Source organism: Hylaeus volcanicus, chromosome 6 (genome assembly GCF_026283585.1).
Source record: "Hylaeus volcanicus isolate JK05 chromosome 6, UHH_iyHylVolc1.0_haploid, whole genome shotgun sequence".
Classification (NCBI taxonomy): domain Eukaryota; kingdom Metazoa; phylum Arthropoda; class Insecta; order Hymenoptera; family Colletidae; genus Hylaeus; species Hylaeus volcanicus.
This window is the reverse complement of record NC_071981.1, coordinates 18590968-18611074: the sequence shown is the minus strand read 5'-3', so window position 1 is coordinate 18611074 and position 20107 is coordinate 18590968. Positions and strand designations below refer to the sequence as shown.

At 44.0% G+C, this 20107-nt stretch overlaps 1 protein-coding gene across 5 annotated transcripts in view; it reads right to left on the bottom strand.

Moving 5' to 3' along the window:
- Positions 1 to 20107, bottom strand: part of LOC128878993 (zinc finger homeobox protein 4) — a 303112-nt gene that overhangs the window by 133550 nt on the left and 149455 nt on the right. The window contains exon 1 of one of the 5 annotated variants that reach the window (XM_054127748.1): positions 16074 to 19380. The exons of the other annotated variants lie outside the window; for them this stretch is intronic. The gene's annotated coding sequence lies outside the window, so the exon portion shown is untranslated. Of the gene's footprint in view, positions 1 to 16073; positions 19381 to 20107 lie in introns of those variants that run through there. 5 annotated transcript variants of the gene reach the window in all.

Sequence of the window (20107 nt, the reverse complement as noted above, 5' to 3'; positions counted from 1 at the left end):
ATTACCAATTTTTGTTTTCAATATTAAACATTCATTTGTCTTAATCCCACATCTCTAATATTCCATATATCTCTCGAAGTAAATCCATCTCAATATTTTTCATTTCAACCACGTTTTCCGTCGGCTGTATCATAATTTGTGGTCCAATCAGAGGACGATCCAAACGAGGAAACGCAGAGATAAACGATCCCGTCCGTGACACGCTGATAAATCAATCCACTTTAATCGCAACTATTATTTCCCGTACAATTAATAGTCACTCGAAATTTGTATTTCGCCGAGAATCCTTATTCTCCATCGCAGCGGTACGAAAATGGCAGTCCGCGAGCTCTCGTCGCGCGTGTCGAGCTCCTTGATGAATGCTCGAGAGCAAGATAAGAGCATAATCGTTCATACGGTCGATCCGAAGAATGCTAAGCGGTATTTAATTCCACCGCTTATACATCTGACTCGCGCCATTAACGGCCCCGCTCCGCGACTGATTTATATTAATCAAATGAATACACACGCTGCATTCGGAGAACGCCACTCGCGGGATTTTCAGTTTATATTGAGGGATAAAGGAACCTCGTTAAGACTTGTTACGAATAATTAATTCCTAGCAACAGGCTCGTACAAATATCCCAACGGGAAGGCTAAGAGGCACAGGATTACACGGGTTTACAATCAAATCAAGTAACGACTTATTAAACAAACGCGTTTCCTTTTGATTTTAAGATCAGGAGGCGATAAAACTAGGCGCAGGTGAAATTATGGTTGATCTACTAATATGGGAACTGACGCGGTCATGGGTTGCGAAATGAAATTAAAATCGTGGATTATCTTAGTCTTTGCTTAAATAGATTTTCGTTTGAAAAGTCAAAGGTCGCGATAATGCTCATTTTTATTCGAAATGAACCGATTCTTTTTGGTAATTAAAGTATGATTGACAGAGAGGAGTCGTTCGAGGTATTTATTAATCCTCCTTGCATTTAAATATTTTAAATATCTATCCGACAAGGCAAGAATACATTAACATCGATTATCAATAACCACTGCATTAATATTGGATTTCCATTCCTCGGAAGGTGTAATTTTTCGAACGGAATAACTCACGGTCGTCTCACGGTGTGCTGGTTAAATCCAATACTCTGATTGGCCAATGTACCGCGTCAAAATAGCCCGCGGGTCGAGGATTAATTTGCATTTTCGAGAATACTCGTACAGACCTCCCACGCTCAAACGACGCGTGAAAATAACTCACACGACGGCGACATAAATTAACCAATTATCAATTCCAAATTTATCGATCGTAAGTTAAACGTCGTTATTCCGTCGCATAATTCCGCGATTCCTTACCCGCGTATAATTAGTACGTAGCAAACTCTACGGTCATTTCAAGTCTCTCCTTTAAAAAATAAACATGACAAAGAGAATTCCACAAATACGGCAACAAACAGGTGAAAAAGTTAATTGGCGATTTAGTTGGAGGAATTTTGAAAATTGTATAAAACAATGAAACGAGTGAGCAAATGTGATTTCCACCCAGAAAAATCAATCGAACGCGAGTGTTTTAAGATAATCAACCAATTAATCGAATCCGACTCGATTCCAACTACTCCGCTTGAAGCACCGAATAAGAACTTTCACAGATTTCCTATCTACGAAAATACAGCGTGTCCGGACGGATGACTGGGTTCCTTATTTTGTACACACAATTTACCGTCGCATAAGTTCTGTGCGTTATCTATGCACATGATTTACAGAATGGGCGAGCGAGAAGGAAAAATCGCGTGAATCGTTTCGCGAGCGAAAGGGATCTTAAAGTGAACCGATAATCGGAGGAGTAAGACACGTCGATTTTGCCGTTTCGAGAAAAATGAGGAGGGGGGCAGAGAAGAGGAAATTCAAGGACAATCCCTGAAGGGCCATCAAGTAACGAGCGTGAAAGGATTCGAGTTGTATCGGCTGCAACCCCGGCTACGCGTTAGTAACGGACCAGTCGAAGCACGTTCACGTAAGCCGCGATAATAGATTATGATAATAAACGGCATTGTGCCGACATAAAGGCACCTAATACTGGGTCTCAGTCATATTCATGGCTCTCCCTCGTTGTCCGGTAACACGGACACTCGCGGAGGTATCGTAAAGAACGCGCTGCTTATTCCAGGTAGATTTCGAGCAACGCGAGGAGATCTCGAAAACTGGTTGGATAGATGTCTTCCATCGAGAATTTTATTTGCTTGCTTATTTGCATTGTTCGTCCACTATTTTCAAACAGAAGGATCTCTGGTTTAATCTCATTTCGGGCGAAAATTTTCGATCTTATTTTCCAATAATTCGTGACTCCAGAGGTTATAAACTTATCCCTTAAGTACTTGCAATCAATATGAACTACGAGACATCTCGTAGTTGACAGCGAATGGGTTGAAAGTCGACCGAGAGATTTCTGAAGTAATTTCTTTTTTGTTATTTTCACCTGTTAGATCGTTTTCAAGGCTTCGACGCGCATAGCATCATAATTTTCTGTATCCGACCTACACAAATTCCAGGCTTGTTTCCATAACTTTCAAGTACGCGTTTCTAAAATAACTCCGACTACTTTTATGCTAGTTTTATTTGAAATTGAAATTGATTCAAGATTCCTTAAGTAACGGAATACAAATTAATCTTTTTCTAGGCGTACAATCAGATCGACTAAGTCGACATTCGTAACAGAATTAAAAAAATCGAAGCGATATTACTCTGGCGTTTCTATATTTCTTTAGCGCAGGAATGTAGAGTGACTTGAAAGGCCTAAAAAATAAATTCGACGTCTGTTGGCTGTATACCTGTTTCACCGATCCCAGACCACTTTTGATCCTTCATAATTGCCCTCGATTCACGAAAAAGTACCTCGGTGTCTACAGGGAAATTTTACGATACAAGTCACTCGGAATCAATGTTATTGATATAAGACGAATTTATGATCGACTTAAGTTTCAAATATTCATTCCGTCGCCACGGGTTGGACTTTTATAATTCGTCCACTAGGTCGTTCATTCTAATCCACTAAGTCTAATGACTATGTAAACATCGAGCTAAAAAAAATTTTCCACGCAAGGCTCTGCGAAGACTTAAAAATGACAGTAAACAAGTTTATAATACATAGAGAAATTGTAAACAAGTTTACTGTGGACAAGAGAATAATAAATTTCAAACAGCAAAGTGAAAATGACAAATCGTAATAAACGAGTGTAATTAAAAGTTCGTATATTCACGAAGGAGTATTTATTCAGAGAATGTATAAGACCAGAAATCTGATCGAAACTATCGAATCTAAACGTCATCTATGCACACAATCTGGCACGGCGGTGGGAACAAACAATAATATTAATCGATATCATCGATACACCTGTGTATGTACTGTAAACGAATCTAATTTCGACACTTTCAATTCATTTAATATAATCATTATACTTTTTACTCGAGCTAATCAATGTGTATTAGAAAATCCGTGCAAAATTAATTTTATAGTAAGCTCTATATGAATTGTTTGAGGATAAATGAATAAAGTTTGAATTCCAAGCATTTATGTACGAAATGTTTTGAAGATGCAAGTTCAGAGTGCAACAGGTTAAGTACACAAAAAAAAAACAAAAAAAAACAAGAAGTGCAATAGGCGAAGTTGGGTGTTAGATCGCAGTTTCGAAAGGGGAAAGCACCTAACCACGCATCGAAGTTTCCCTGGAAGACGATCGTCGGGCTCGAGAAGCCTAACCCCCTCTCTAAAAGACGCGTCAACTGGCGCGTAACCAAAATCGCTCCTCCGGTGAACCCTTTCAAAGCTCTGTCGACGGAATCCCATTCAGAATGCAGAAACGCGTCAAAACGTGCCGACGAATCGGACAAATGCCCGGCACGTGTTGCGTCAATGCCTTATGATAATACACGCGTCGTCGTCCAAGTTTGCGCACGCAGAGGCGTAAACGCGGCTGCTGAACCCCGGATGGGATAGATCTATTTCTATTGTGATCGGCGACGAAGGGCACGGCCCCGTGCGCACTCCTCGCCGCGGATTTCTGCGACTTTCATGCAAATAAGATGAAACGACGGAGAAGGAAGGAATCTTTTGAGCATCGCGAATACGAGATCGGGGTCGTGTGCCACCCAGGAAAACCGAGACCACCGTATGAGAATTGAAAATGAAGAATACAGAATATTCCAGTACGAGGAAAACGAAATTTTCGTTTTGTAATAACATTCTTAGCTGCGTTTGAAGAAAATTCAATGATTTAAATTTCCATTTTTACAAAAACCTTCCTAGTGTATAAATATTCGCGAACAAATTATATAAAGTGGATCTGCATCGTATAGATAATAATGTGAAATGTTTCTCGACGGTAAACAAAAGTTCCGCGACAATCGCGTAGCTGTTTTTCTACCAGTCGAAGGCAGAGACAGGCGCGGAGAGGCGAAGCATCCTTTGAGCTTTATGAATACGAGATTAGGGTCGTGTGCCGTGGTGGAAAACGGATACCAGCCACGAAATAAGAATTGGTAATCGAGAATAAAGCGAAGGCGCTTATTAAAAGCGAGACGAGCCCCGCTCGTGAGACGATTGTCTGGGTTTCGTTCGCGGCGTTATGCAAATGGCCTCGCGGCGGTCGGGTTTTAGAGGCAAAGGGCGGAAAAATGGGAGAAGATAAGGACCCCTCGTGGTAGGGGAGGCGGTTAAACGACGAAGGGAAACACGGAAGGCAAAGCTTTGACGTCGCGGATAGAAAATAATCGGACGCAACGTTTACGATCGCGTCCACAGCCACGCGAAAGTAACTCACGCTAGTTGATCAATCGAGCTTATTTCTGGGAGTCTCATGCAAATTTCGCCGCTGAATCGGACGGAATGGGGGGGGGGGGGGGGGGAGAGAGACCTCTGTTCTTTATGAATGCCGGAGTAGGGTGCTTCGAAAGCCACCGAACAGCACCGAGAAGTAGGAGCAAGCACGAAACAGGAATTCTTAATCAACGGTCGAGTCAACCCTTCATTACAAATTGTGCTTATTAGCGAGGAAGGTCGTTTGATGTACAATATCGTCGGCAGTAAATATTCGTCGCTGTGGAGCACCTCTTTCCCTGCCCGTGGTCTTCGATGATGGCCATTTTTAAACGGATTATTCCTTTCCAGATCTCGACACGATAAATCCGTAGTTGTTGCTTTACAGGTATTCTTGTTTTGAGTATCCACGACGATTTATTAATTTCAGGTTCGAAAGACGATGCGATTGCTGTAAATTGATGTTTAGAATGCATGTATACTACACCGAAGGGTCTCTTACGAGGATATTTGATAGCTCTGTAGATTCAAACAAGTTTCTGTTTAATTTGATTGCTAATTAATTTATGCATGTTAGCCGTGGTTTCTGATCCATAATAAAAATGGAAAAGAAATTCCTAGATCTCGATAAAGTTATCTCAAGTACGGGGAGGCGATCCTGAACGATTAAACGAGAATTGAAAAGCGTGCAGACACTCCCCTCGATATTAAGAAAGCGCGATGACAACGAACGGTGAACTGTCGACAATTATCGTTCCCGCAGAGGACCGTGAATTTCAAACACAAAATACGGCGCAACGAATCGCGGTTCGCGTGGGCTTCAGTCCAACGAGGTGTCACGAAAGCGCAAGAATTATCGCTGAAAATACAGATTTACGATGTTCGAAGTTGTACCGCGTATAAATGCGAAACGAAATTATTTCGACTAGTAATGACCGACGATAAAAGGGTTATAACGATCACAACTTCTTGACCACCCGGCACGAGTTCTGCCAAGTTTCGATGCTTAATCAACGATGTTAAAAATTTACGATCGGCTCGTGTTCTCGAATTACGCACCGCGTCGAGGTGAAAAACATTCGATTCTACTCGTAACAATCCCCGTTGCCCGCACACGAAGACTCCGGTGTCGTCGATCCAGCGTACATAGAATTGTTTGTGGCAATCGATTCTCATTTTAAAGTGGAGTGTGTGGAAAATAGTCGCAAAAGAGAAAACTTTAAATAAGGAACACAACGAAAAGTGCAAAACTCGTGCAAAACAAAGTATTTCAATTATTATATCAATCGATAATCTACCATGCGAGTGGTTGAATTGATTGAAAGTGATACAAGGAAAATTAGCATGAAATGTTGCCGCGTTCGGAAACCGTCATTAGAGTCATTTTAAATTTGCGTAAATGAAACGGTAGATTGAACGATGAAGTTAGCTGAAGGAACGCAAGAAATTATCCTTAAATTTATGTAGACGTTTATTGGCACGGAGCTGGCTTGGAATATTTTCCTTATCAAAATGCAAGAAATTGTACAAACGTGAACCTTTGATAGACGTGTCTCGAGAGGAAAAATTCCGCGTTCGCTGTGGCTAGAATTTTAAAAAAATAGGCCAACACTTGTATGACATTCTATTTCAGCGCAAACCTAAAATTCTTCAGTTTTATATCGTAACCCGAAACTGATATTTTCGTCTTATAATCTTGCAAATAATACCCATGGAATTTTCAACGAAATTCCTTTCGAAATCGAAAGTAACGCTATTATTACAGATTTTGAATCTCTTAAAAGTCTCGAAAGTCTTGAAACTCTTGAATCTCTTTCCAGTCTCGAATCAGCGAGTAGAAAGTATTAATACACTGTTATCGAGACACCAAGCGTTGGTCTCTGCTTTTATCCTAGCCCTTTTGTTGGTGTTTTTTTTAGACCGTTTGGGAAATCTTCGCCCGTCTACCTAACGTTGGCCTCGAGGGCCTTTTGTCGCATTTTTTACTTGTTTCCTTTCGGATGATCACGGTCGTCACGTCAATTAACGCCGTCCCGTGGTAAATGCGAGCCGTGGAATGAACACCCTCGTTTTTTAATTGAATCGGCGTAAATCGAAAAACCGGCCTCAAACCCAGCACTCGGGGTGTCCATTAAACGGTCGATCGTTTCAGATAGAGAAAGTAGTCAGGGCCGTTTTAATGGACCCTGATCACCCGAGATAACTGGATTACATTTCGTGTCGTCGGAAACACGTAGCTCGACTAATTTCGGATTTGGTTCGAGGCGACGAACCCGCGACGGAACTCGTGTATTTTCACCGAAATCGTGAATCGTTCCATTTTAATTGGGAAACGGTCGATTTTGTGCAATTGAAGTACGGGAATAATTCGATCGTTCGATTGGTTTGAAATCAACTTTGGATGTAAAATTGTGCGGGAACAATATGATCATTTCGATACGGTCTCCAGATTGAAATTATTCCTTGCAACATTCATTCACGTAACTATGCCGTCGAACGATCAAAATTCCTTTAGTTGGAGGAAACACAAATTCTATTTAGACATCATTAAGTACAGCTATCTAGATGCGATTAGACGGACTAAATATACGTTGTTCCCAATAAATATTTATCAATCTAACCGAACGCTATGACATTATGAAATCATCTATCGCGCTCTTAGACATATATTTTCTTTTATCGCAGGAAACCGTAGATATTCAATGAAAACGCCATCGGAATCGGTAATTCGACGCCTACGGGACATTAACGTTGACAAAATTATTCACGCGTGTCTCTCGCCGTGGAACGAACGCAAATCGTGCGAGCCGAGCGGTTTCTCCTCGAAAATAAATGAAAGGCGCGTAGAAACAGAGATGGGCAAAACTTTATTTCGCTAATGGATAAATAAAGCCAATGTACAGCGATTTATTCGAGTGAACGGTTGAATTTTTATTTGTCCACTGTCGAATATATCATTCTGCTAATATGCGTCTACACGTTCTTATTACTTTCAGTTTCTACAGTCTTTGTTGTATACACATTTTTTAATACATACAACACGTTGAAATACACGAATACGTTACTACTTTTCCTTTCTCGATTTTCGAATTTTGTACTTACTCGAATGTATCATTTTCTTTTTTGTTTATTGCATCGCAGGTTAGAATATTTTCAGAATCAGAAAATCTTGTGGTAAACATTCTAATAAAAATGAATAGAAAGCCTAGAATTACGTTATCGATTGGTAATTTTAGTTCACTATTTGAATTCGAATTTCATTCCATGATTCATATTTGAATCTTTACCACAAGTTTATTCAACGAAAAAGCAGTAATTTATCCTTGACTAGTTACGCAAAATCTTTATCTGGGTGAGAATTTCGTTCATGTCTGGCGTAAGTCGTGGTCGGGCACAGGTTTTGAACGAGACGAAGATCTATTTCCGGCTATGTTGGTGGTCCGCCACGGTGATTTCAATGCGCGGCGCCCGTCGGATTCAGTCCCGCCACGAGAGCGACGATATAACTCGTCGAGAGAAACGCTCGTCGGGTCGATAACGAACAACCTTCCACATATCGAACGGCCAACCCGTTATCGTGACCAAGAATTTTCGATTACGCTTCCTCCGGCTAGAGAAATCACAATTTATTCCAATAAAGCGCAATATCTATTTATCAAGTTAACCGCGGGTACTGGGTCGTCGCGTAAGTAACTATTAGGTATACCGATCGGCATAAAATTGTTTAAATTCCAAACTATCGGCAACTTTAGAAGCCGTAGAAAAGCACGTTGATTCGTTTTTTTACAGACGAAATTACGTAATTTAATAGATGAATCATTTTTATTTGCAAAAATCTACTCGAATAGTTACGATTGCGTCAAGACTTATGCAATGACCCGATATAACTTGTACATATAAGTCGTTCTTTGCACAAATCGATTAAATCTATAAAACAAAAACTCGAGAAATTCCCTTTATATATAAATTCAAATAAATATTCTAGAGCGCATGATGGAGTTAATCGATTTGTGCAGTGAATGGCTCCGATAATGTAATATTCCCTTGTCCAATAGGTTTACGGTATTTCTCTTAATTTTCTTGTCCATAAAACATCCGCCTATAATTCAAATAAAATCTCGCCCGTCTTTAGTTTCAATTTGATTCCATCACTGTTTTCTGTCCAAAGATTACCATTCCAAGATGACTATCTCAACCAGAAGATCGAAACTCCGATAAACGGTCGTTCGAGTCTGCCAAATTGTCGTGCTTACTTTTGGGACCAACGTCGTTCTTTCAATTACCAAGCGGATATTGTGTTCGCGGTTGCATTTGCACGTAAACACGAGTCGGCAGCGCGCGGCAAGATAATAAATTATTACTATTTTAATTGCGCACCGTCGACCCGTTCTTCCGCGAGTCTAAATTATGGCCCGAGTGACGATAATATATTATACCGAGCGATATTCCTTTCCACCAATCGCTAATGATTTATCGCGGGAAGGACTGGGAACTGTTAAATGCATCTCGGTGATATTTCGTCCGAGTATGCGAGCGCTCGTTCAACCCGAACCTCTTCGTGTAAAGTCACCCGAGCTGTTTAGGAACGCTTGCGAAACGGATGGCTACCAACTAATGAGAACATTTTTAAAACGATGCCGCTGCATTCGCAGCAATTATTTCTATGATTTATAATTCCTCCACTATGCGAACAGGATGGACTCGGATCGAGAGTAACCAGCAGTTTCCAAATGTCTTAACCTTACGAGGACCTACGGAGGCCTCGAGTGACCTCCGTGCATTTTCAGATGACTCAATACGTGGAGTCGACGCGTCGTCAATTGCTTGTTACGGAGACTAGACTTCGTTTGGTTCTGGCGTATTTACTTTGCTCTGTTTGATTATCGGTTTCTGCTTCGTTTAATTGCCAATATTTTATCAGCGTGCAAATTACGTTGAAGCGTAGGAGAACGAGAAATGCAAGTATTGGTTATGTGTCGAGAAATCTCTGTTAATAAATGACTTTCATTGCGTGCATACAGCACTCGGGTAATAGATACTCTGTCGCAATGTTTCATTTCTTCAACATTTTCTATTCTCTCCTCGAGACATTTTCGACAATCCTCCCGTTCGTTTACTCCAAATTTCGTCAATCATTTCAACGCAAGTACTAACCAAAATTCACCTACGATGCAGGCAACCTCCATCCAAGATACAAAATAAAACAAGATAAAAAATATTTCTCTTGTCCAACGAACGAATAATTGAACTTAGATCTAGCCTCGAGATATCTTTATCGCGGAACGACTATCGCAGCGATCGTTTTTTGTCTTCGAACATCGATGTTTCGTTTTTCGCCGCGACCCGACCAACCGCGCGCGTTAACGAGCAGGTGAACGGCGTTTCCTTAATTAATCGGCTTACGAAATGATCGAAAAGCTGGGCGCAGTTCGCGAATCTAATCAGTTTGCGTGGCGGGTGTGCAAGCTACAGGCAATCGAGAAAGCTGTTCGGGAGATAGAGAGAATGCGCCCTGGACGTTTGTGCTAGCGGCGATTAATTAGCCCCTGAAGAACGTTCCTCCCCTTCCCTTTCGTTCGAGTAAACAAATTGCAGCAACATTCGCGACCCAGGCAATCGTTACGAGAAAAATGCCGCAGACGTCGGTGTTGCCGTTTCCCTCTTTTTTTTTTTTTCCTTAGCGCGTTCCGATACCAGTTCCCCGCACTCGCTGAAAGATAGACACGCTTGGAACCGTGATGGGTGAAATTCTTATCTCGGCGAACATTTCCAATAATGAAAATGGTATAAACAAGTTTTTATTCGCAAACCGTTGAATACGAATTGTAACTTGAAGAGACGACAAAGTTTTATTGTTACCAGCTGGGTGTAAACGTCGTCTAGTATTCGAAAGGAATTTTATTCAGCTTTGCTGTATCAAGCCATCCTCGAAGACTAAAAATAAAATAATTAAATACGACACTGAATATTATTGTTGAATGCGCGATACATCTCAATATATTACGTAGTAATAGTCATTAGTCGTTCGTCGTGTCGCGTCCAAGCCACAGTCGAGACAATTATAAATTATTTATTTCTACGGACTACGAAGATTCCTCGATACAGTAAGACAAAGCGTTGAATTAATTAAATCACCTGCAATGGCGAGTGATTCAGACGGTCTCCATTTCTTTTCCCATCGGTTATACTCAGCAAGAAATCGCCTGTTAACAGTTCCAAACAATACCAAACATTCCTGGCACGAGAGATTATGGGATGTTCCGATCGCGCACCCTTCGACTCCCTTTCCGTCACTGACACCCGATAAGCTATCGCCTGGGTACTTTCTACGGAAGAAACACCTACGATCGCCTCGCGATTAGGACTTTCTAATTTCCGTGAAGCTCGTACAATCTCGAACCAAAAATCTTTTCTCTCCCCGAACGTTTGGCTCGTCGCGACTGCGCCTTCGATCTGCATCGTGGCGGCTTGTTCGCGATCAATTTTGAGATTCCTTCATAATCCGCCGCGGATCGGGCAATTAGACTTTCTAACGCGAGCCGAGTCGGGTGCGGGCGTATATCAATCGTGGTTAATTAGTCGCCGGGTGGAAAGCGCGTTTGCTTCGTGGGCGACGAATGTAAGGCTTGATTCCCACCAGTGGTCAAGGGACACCGAGCAACGAAATATACGTTACATTTAAAAAAGTAAACAAACAAGGAACGAATTTTTCGTTTAGAAACGATCTGAAGCAAAGGGCAACTCGATAGAATTAAAATCTCAACAGTGCTTCAATAAAATGGAATTGTTAGAAGCTTGGACGAGGAGAAAGTTACTTTCGAATTTCGATAAAAGAAAAAGCTTCGTTCATTGTTCCGCTCGGTATCTCGGATACTGCGAATGAATGAAAACTTTTCTTCGGAATCTCCTAAAGATATTCACGTTTTTATTCGAATGGTAACTTCGCATATTAATATCCATTTCACTCGCGATGTTAGGCATTTTTCATTTCATCGTCCTCGACCAAACTTTCCACTTCTTTCTTCTCCAACTTGCAGCGTCAACCCCCAAAAATGACCCCACAACCATAAATCGACTGTTCCAAGATATTTTACTAACTATACTGCTTTGGAAACTCCAAAGATCACCAGCATCAATCAACACCATAACGTTATTTAGAGTGCCCTCCTCTCTCTCTCTTTCTCGAGTCCAAGCGTTCCTCGGCAGTGGGAATGAACCATAAAGGCCCTGACCAAACGGGGCGCAGAGGGAACATCGGCAACGCGATACGGTTGACCCCGATGGTAAATTGTTTTTTCGAGAATCCACGGCAGATGTGAACTTTGCGCGGGTTTAATTAATTGCGTACGCACCACGACCGACACGCTCCGCTCGGGAAAGCAGCGTGAGCGCTGTCTGGGATTATTCGCGATTAATTAGCCCCCCTCGCGTTCGATTTAGAGGAATAAATTCCGATACGACGTGGGAATTTTTCGCGAGCTGACTTTCCTGGCCGGGGTCAAGCTCGGCTCGGTTCTCTGTACTCTCTTCTGAAACGGGACACCGGGAACGAGAGGCCATCGAGCATGGAAAAAGATTCGCTACAAGGAATGGGGGAAAAGCGACACCGAAATATTCGCTGTTTATGGAAACACGTACGCCGTGCTTTCCTGGAGGCTTCCTAACAATGGAGGCCTATGGCTACCCGGAACGGATAATTCGTTAGCGGAGACTCGAGGGCGTTGCTTCGCTGACCTTTGGATCAGCTCCCAGCGGCTCGCGGGGGATTCCCAGACGAGAAATTATTTATTTAGTTATTTATCGTACGGGAACGTGGCCTCCGATGTCTCCGATGTGGCTTGAGCAAGGAATTTGTGGTTCTAAGATGGAGCGAACAAGTCGAGAAACTGGTACAGATAACAGGGTCGATCAAAATTTTTTAAATATTTATTTGCTCGACCATCAATGATGTAACGAAGGAGTTGGAGAAAATAATATAAACACCTACGGTTCGAATAATATATCTTTCGTTGCTAAACATTTAGATATCTCAGTGACACCTGAATATATTTCTGCCAGCGTTCCATGATCAAAGTTGTAATTTTGATTCCCCTAAGAACCATTTATAATTACACGATTTAAACACCATAGAACTACCGTGGATACTTCTAAAAAACAAAACGTTTGAAAGACGTTTTAATAAAATTTCACCGGGGAGTATCATTTAAAAGCATTATCTATTCCAAGGTGGATAGAATCCAAAGAAATAATGCAACGTGTTTCGCAGGTGTTCACAGTTTTTTCCCTACCCTGTGCAATTATAGAATTTACTTTCTCCGATTGCAAGGTAATAATTTCCATAAATCAGCGATAGAGGAAGGAATCGAATTACGTATCCCCTATATCTCGAGGTATACAGTTTCAATTGAAAATAATGAATTCTCGTGATATTCCGAAGGGCAGCATAGTTGGTCCCAGACAGGAGAACAAGCAATCTGACAGTTAAGAATATTGTATAAGTACATAATGTTGGCAATAGTAGCTAAGGCGAGCCGCTGGGAGCTAAGTGTTGTCATCTTCAGAAACCATAAGATAGGTTAATAATTATGGTCGTCATAGGACGATTTGCTGACCTCGTTTATAAGCCGCGCAACGCAAAAATCCATGCTACGAGTCTGCCTCCCCTCAATTTTCTAAGAAATTATTTTAGAATTCTGCGAGAAATTGTAACAGCCCTTGAACAATTCGATGTTGAAAACCAACGAGCCCCTTTTCGAGTATTTCTCAAAGCCTCGAGGCTCCCCTTGCATTCATAGAAATAGTCGTTGAAAAGAACCAAACGTAGAATTGTATCCCCGAGCTTCTGCCATTCGAGAACTTCGAAAATGCACGCGGTGTCCTGTAATTATGTTTCTTGGGAACAAGGCGCGCGAACGTTTGAATTTTCCTCCCATGCTACTTTTATTCTTCGGTAATAGGATTCCTCTGGATCTCCTGGATCCTCTAATAGGCAACTGGAGACTGTTTTCGCCACGTCACGACCTGTTACTTTGCTTCGAAAACGGATCGACGACTCTCGGAGCGTAAAATACTTTGGAATCGAAGCTCCGACGAGTTCTGTAACGGAGCTACGAGATTCTGTGACTCGAAAGACGCAAGTGTCGTTGATAGCTGAGTAGAATGGAGGGGTACACTCGGTTCGAATGATTCAAACTATGCCACTGTACGTGGAGGGCAACTGAGTGTACCTCTCAGAGGCATTCCGCTCAGGTGCCAATGATACTTGTACTGGAGAGCTGGAGGGAATGTTCACTGGTGAAATTCAGGTATGATAATAATAATAGTAATAATAACGAGTTCTTTGTTACGCCATACAAAAGGTTACGTTGCCGAAGAGAAAAGTAATTCAACGCAACACAAAGAATATCGTTTGAATCGTGGAAACTGTGGTCGATTATACGAAAGGGTACGATTACAGACATTTTAATCAGCCATGAAAGCTACGCAAGAAAAGTACACACGTAAAGTGGTGTAAAAGGTTCAGCCACGCGCTGTTATTAAGCCTAACTTATGGCACAGAGAGCCGAAGATGCATATAATCAAGGACTGGTTGAAATAACGTAGAATAATTTGGGACGAAGATTTTAGCATATTTGAAGGCAACAGTGGTAAGTGACGAGGTGCAACATGGGATAAGGAACGAGAGAATTTGGCGATGTGATTGAAATGGAGGGCAGCTTGCGTGCTGAAGGTGTCGATAGAATGAAATTCACACGCGATATCAGAAGCACTGTATACACTGTCCGATTTTAGAAAATTTTAAATACAAACTTCTTATCTTCCTCCAATTGTCAACGTTCTCGCATTTCCAATTTCCGTTCCTTAGGAAACTCAACGATCGTACCACTTGAAATAATTATTCCCATCACTTATCAGAATTTCCAATCTCGTAAACAAACGACCGACAACACTACCACCGCGGAAACGCAACAAACGATCGAAAAGATTGAATTCTCGAACCGTGAACTTCACTCCAGCGATCCAGCTGCTCAACGTTGATCGCGTTCTGACAGACGGGATCGGATGTTATCGGGGCACTCGGCATTCCACGGATTTTTTCGCGGATCCTAATCGCTGCGTTCACCCTGGGCGCCGTCTTCGTGCGAACCGGTGTTGGTAAACAAAAGGTCGGATATCTAAATCGCGGCGGTGTATCGCGCCTCGGCTGCTCGAGAGGGTCCCTAATACCGGTTCCCTTATCTGCACACGAATCGAAATCTGGCGTGTCGCACGCGTTTCCACTGCGTTCTCCGATGCTCGCTGCACGCACCTCTGGGACACGAACGTTCGCGACAACAGCTCGTAACGTCGACAGAACCGGTTGAAATTTCGAGGGAGGAACGCCTCGTGCCCTATTGACCCGAGCAAACACGTCGGATTCTCCTCTTCGAGCTGATAGGATTCTTTCCAACTCTCTATCGATATCGTTCCACGGAATAGCTATTATATTTTTGATATTTCCACCAGCCGACGCGAGGTAATCGTTGACGATTCGCGCGAAACAGAACTGACTGACTACCTAGAAAGCGTTGATCGATCACGGTGGTTCGTTTATACAATGTTGCATCGATAAACGAATAAGTTCTACCACTTTCGTTTCTTCGAACCTTCCATGTGCACGAGAATATCTCGAAACTAGGATTATTCGAGCATTGGGAACCTCGTAGAAATCCTTCCTCGAGAACTAGATACACTCTTTTCCATGAATGTTAAGCAGATTTTAGAGTTTCACCGATGGCCACTCGATAACAGCGACGCACGGTGAATTGCGACAGACCGAGGGATACGATTCTCGGTGAAATTGAATGATTCATAGATTTGGAGCGGAAGAGGAATAAATCGGTCCGAGATCGGGAAAGCGTGGCGCGTGATACCACGTACCGACGAAGAGGACTAATTTCGCGACCGTCAGACGACTTTGCCTTGAGACGATCGTGGATATCGGAACATCTATCGTCAGCTTCGAAACCCTCGATTGCGAGCGCACAATTTTTCATTAATCGATGGTAACACAACCGGTCTACCCAAACGAGGATACACCATCGCTTCCGGAGGACGTAGGAAACCTCACTCGGCGTCTCGAAATTCGTGTCTGTCACAGCACAAGTCGCGTCCGGTCATCGAAATTCGATCGAACAGGAGAGAAATGCGAAAATCACTTCGACGAAAACCCTGTCACTCGTGGTCGCGAAATTGGAGTCACTATCTCACGCGAATCTTAATCCTGTAGATCACGTACCTGGGTTCATATCCCGCGAGCTGCCAGTTTCTCTTTAAGCAGCAGTTGCACTGTTACCCCTTGAAACACTTGTAATCTTCCAGCACGATATTACTCTTTCCAGCGAACAAATAACCGATCAGAGGTCCCGACACTATTTCTGTCGCGCGTTCCCTCGCACCCACGGACCGGGTGAGGAACGGGTGAGATCCAAAACCGATTCGATAACGCCGATGAACGGCGGTATACGTTTTCGAGCACCACACACAGTTTTCAGCTGCGGCCACGAGACCGGCTACAGCGAACGATCACCCCTCGAGAATCCCAGAGGACTTCGACACCACGCTAAGTATCCTTTCAGATTCGTGCACCGTCCCGACACTTCGACACTCGTTGTCCAAAACGACGGAACCGCGGAATCCGTCTCTCGGTCGTTCGTTTCCGGTTTGCCGATTCCTCGTTCGGCGAGCCAAGCGGATCCCGGACTGCAGTCGTTCGTCTGTGGCCGAGGGATCGTGTCGAGCAGGTTGCTCCCTTGTTCCCTCCAACGCGAGTTCCGGGTGACGCGTCACAGCCCGGCCAAGAGGATACCGGAACGAGCCCCGAACGATCGGAGTAAAGTCGCGCACTGTGAGGAAACACCGATCCTCGCGGTCACCCGTTTCGTTTCGTTTCCTTTCCTTCGCACACACAGCCCGAACCTGCAGATAATCCTTGGGCGAGCGGTCCAACCGGCAGGGAAAAAAATCCACGTCCGCGTCCAACCCCTCGGTAAACGCGAACGACGCAAGACCCGTGACGAGGGGGTGGCGAGAGTGCGTTGCTCGTGGCGTGAAAACGGCGGCGAAGGCTCGCCGGGCTCCGCAGCTCTCTCTCTCTCTCTACGCACAGAATAATATTTTAATGAAGGAAAGGCCGGACAGCGAAGTGCCCACGTCGGGTCGCGCTGCCGAACTGCTCGCTTCCCCGCCCCTCCGCGGCCGGCCGCTTCCACCCCTCCACAGTGCCGGGTTGCCGAGTGTGCTCCGCGTCCCGACGCCCCCCCACCAACCATCCAACACGATACACCGAGCCTCTAGAGCGCCCCTCTAGCCGAGGAACCCTGTGGCAGCTGCGCCGACGAACTAGTGGGGGCGGCGGGGCGTAACCAGCTGCTGCGACGGGGCGTGGCCTCGCGGAACCCGTTGATGCTGCGCCGTCTCTGCTTGGTGGGAGAGAAACCCGGGGTTTTCCCCCACCACGACAGTCCAACTGCCCCCACCGGGCTGCGCCGACTCGGTCGGCCAAAGACAGCGCTCTGGCGACAGCGCAGAAGCCGAGGACGACTCTGCTGAGACACGGCGCGCATCAGGGTGGGGGAAGAGGCGCGAGTCGCTGTGTGCTTCTGCCCTGCAACTTCCCGGATATTTTTCCGGTAAACTTTCCTCTCCGAGGGGGTAGGCTCGCTCGGCCCACCTCTCTCTCTCGCTCCCTCTTCGCTCGCTCGCCCGCCCGGACGTATCGTCTGCCTGACTCGATCGAAGATCCAGGATTTCCGACGGGAGGAGACGCCGGTAGACGTCTTCGTTGCGTACTTTCGTTCTCCTCTTTTTTTTTTTTTTTTTTTCGACGAGTCCGTCCGTCTCTGTAGTTTATCGGTGTGCCTGTGCATGATATACTCCTTTTAAGGAGGACCTGTTAAATTGTAACTCGCGTCTCCGGCCGTCCCCGGGTTAAATCAATTTTCGACGAGTGTCGGTCCGGGGAAGCAAGTGCGTTCTCGGTGTCCGGTTAATGCGTTATCCGCGGGTCGAACGACGTTTCGGATTTTTCGCGGTTTTTGGTGGCTACTCTCGGGTTACGGGGCATCGCGAACGACGATTGTGGTAAATTGTTGGGAAATGTGAACGACAAGGATGGTTGAAATCGGACGTAAACGAGTTTGAAAATATAATATTTCAGATATCAACGAAGGATGTCCTGTGCGTTATTCCTCTGTTACTGAAAATGTTCGCCATGCCAACTCGAATCTGCGTAAACACGATCTAGTCGCGCGAGACTAGTCGCTCGATAAATAAAAGAGATTAGGATCAAGTACAGGTTCCTCCAGTCGAACGAAACAATGACAACCGCCATTGTGCTTCGCGCTTCTGCTGGCCGTGGAAGACTATTCGCGCAAACGATAACTGGGTAACGCAACAAGGCGATTACTCCTGGTCCCGGAGGAGGACGTCGAGCTTCTATGGGATCTCGACCTAGCCACGAGAAGCTGTCCTATAACCTGCCTCTAACCTCCAACTTCACGGGTGTTAACGTTAAAGACGTGATTACCGTTGTTCAAACAAACTGTCAATAACAGCTACGATCTGTCTACCTATAAACTGCACGGACATTTAGAGATCTTTCTATTTTGAAAACTATGAGTTTCTGCACTCCTGCTTTCGTATCCTTTCTAACTCACTTTCCCGATTGTCTGCAGTATCGTTTCGTGTATTTTGCACGTACCTAACGTAAACGATACGTACGAAAGAAGATGATTCACCATCTTCCAGACTCGTTAAATAGAAAATGGCCTGGGTTAGGTCTGGGTTCCAGTCGTCGTTCCCTACGTCGGAATTAATCCCATCTTAAAAATGCTAGTCTAGAGGAATTCCAAGGGCTGCACCCCGAAAATTTTATCAGAACAGTCAAGCTTTTAAGGATGAGTCTCCGACGAGGATCATCGGTCAAAAGCGAGCGATCCTGATCGAGGAGGGTTGAACCGGCTGTTTAAGGACAAAGGGCCAAGGAGGGGGGATCTGTGAATGGATGGGCCGAAAGGGAGAAGGCACTATTCGTTCAAAAAGGTATCCCCCAGCTCTGTCTTCGGTCAGTTTTACTGCACTTTCAGGATTCCAGACCCGCGGATGGCCTTCGGCCAGGTGTCTCGTCTCGCAAAGGGAAACTCGTAAAGTGACTTTAAACCGATTCCTTCTTCCGTTCCACGGAATCAGTTTTTCTTCGCGGCGAAGATGCGTGTCCCTTTTTGAAAACGCCGTGCCACAACTGCGGCGAATTCATCGTTCTTTATGAATCGCTCTGTCAAAAGGGACTGCACAATAAAGATGTACAATAAAAATACGGGGGTCACGCGCGACGCGTTTCGACGCGCGTGGGTATGCAAACAGCATGGCGCGTAAAACCTCCAGAAAAGTGCTTCGACCCAACGAACATTTTTTTATGAATATACCACGAGCCATGAAACTTGAAGTAGCTGTACGAAAGGAGGTGGTTGTAACTTCTCTCGGTTGTTGCTTCGACTCGGTTGCGGTTTATCTCTTTTATTTTCTCAACTTGTGCCTTGATACTTGCTTCGACAGAGGCTGATATTTAATTACGAGAAGAGAATACAAATATCGAATAATTTTTTTAATGATAGGAAGTAGAGTGCTAACATTTTTCACCTATTTATTCTTAAATATCCTAGTTACACTTCGGTTTCGAGGACCTTTTCACCTTTGTATTATTAGGAATCTTTGACAAAGCGTCCCATCTTTTCTTCCTTTACTCTCCCTTCTTTTCCCTCTCGGCCTGTATTTCAAAGGTGACCTTTCTTCGTAAAATTTAATTCCCAGCACTTTTCACCTTTTTCATACGCGAGAGGCTAGACCTGCTTCTGTATTCTGGCTCGATAAAATATACGATATAATAAAACACGTTACAGCCGGTGCGTTCCAACATCTACCATCGTTCGCTCGCAACCTCAGGATTGTTCTCCGTATTACTCGACGAACACCCTCGTAACCTCGCAAAGCTCCCGGCGAAACGTACTTCGGAGACTGTGGGACGAGCAATTAAAATCGCGTTAAATCTTCCTACGTGTCAAGATGTCTTACATACTATACTATACACACTCACAGTTTGGACAATCGATTTCAACACACCCTGGCATCTGTCGTTTACTTGGAAGATGAGGAAAGGTACAACAAAACGACAGGGGTTCCTTCAACAAGTGAATCGATGAATATCCTAACAAATAGTAAATGTATCATTACTGACATCAACAGCCTTCCTCTAAATACTCTTCAACGAAAGAA